This window comes from Ictidomys tridecemlineatus, chromosome 10 (assembly GCF_052094955.1).
Source record: "Ictidomys tridecemlineatus isolate mIctTri1 chromosome 10, mIctTri1.hap1, whole genome shotgun sequence".
NCBI lineage: Eukaryota > Metazoa > Chordata > Mammalia > Rodentia > Sciuridae > Ictidomys > Ictidomys tridecemlineatus.
Genome location: NC_135486.1, coordinates 117,653,399 through 117,654,405, shown reverse-complemented (window position 1 = coordinate 117,654,405; position 1,007 = coordinate 117,653,399).

Below are 1,007 nucleotides of genomic sequence, written 5' to 3'. Positions count from 1 at the left end.
TCTGTTGAGTCCTCTAAGTTCTTCCTTTGGGGCCTTTGCAGTCCTGGGGCTGAACTGTCATTTTACGGAAGAGATTAAGGAGAGGCTGGGGATACAGCTCAGTTGGTAGAGTGCTTGCCTTGCATGCTCAAGGCCCTGGGTTCAATCCCCAGAACCACCAAAAAAAAAAAAAGATTAAGGAGAAGCCGGGTGTGGTGGCCCACACCTGTAATCCCAGTGACTTGAGTGTGGTGGCACCCAAACCACTGCTGGGATTACAGGCGTGGGCCACCACACCCAGCTTCTCCTTAACCTTTTTTTTTTCCACGCCTATAATCCCAGTGGCTCTGGAGGCTGAGAGAGTTCAAAGCCAGCCCCAGCAAAATTGAGGAACTAAGCAACTCAGACGCTAAATAAAATACAAAATAGAGCTGGTGGGCTGGGCTTGTGGCTCAGTGGTAGAGCGCTGGCCTAGCACATATGAGGCCCTGGGTTTGAGCCTTAGCACCACGTTAAAATAAACATATTGTATCCAACTTCTACTAAAAAATAAATATTAAAAAAAATAGGTTGAGGATGTGGCTCAGTGGGTCTAGTGCCCTGAGTTCAATCCCCAGTACCCACCCCAAAAAAAAGATTAAGGAGAAAAAGGATCCCTGATCAGTACAAATTCTCAGTAGGGAAGAAAGCTGTGTAAATAGAAATTTACATTTCAGTGTTGATAAAAGATATTCGCTTAAAAAGAAAAGTAATGATAAAGGGGAATGTAGTCGGGGAGGTGCCTCTTTAGTTGAGTGCATCCCAAAGGCAGATGAAGAAGCACTGTGCAGAAGCACGGAGATGGACTGAGGGTGCAGGAGTCCCCAAAATAGAAAATAAATGTTGGAGCGCCCTGGGTTCAGTCCCCCACCCTGCAAAAACCAGAATGGACTTCTGGACATTCCATTGTGGCCGAGGATTAGATATCAGCTTCCTGGGAGCAATAGGCAGGTAATGCAAAATAAAGAATGGAGGCAGTGACTGCAGAT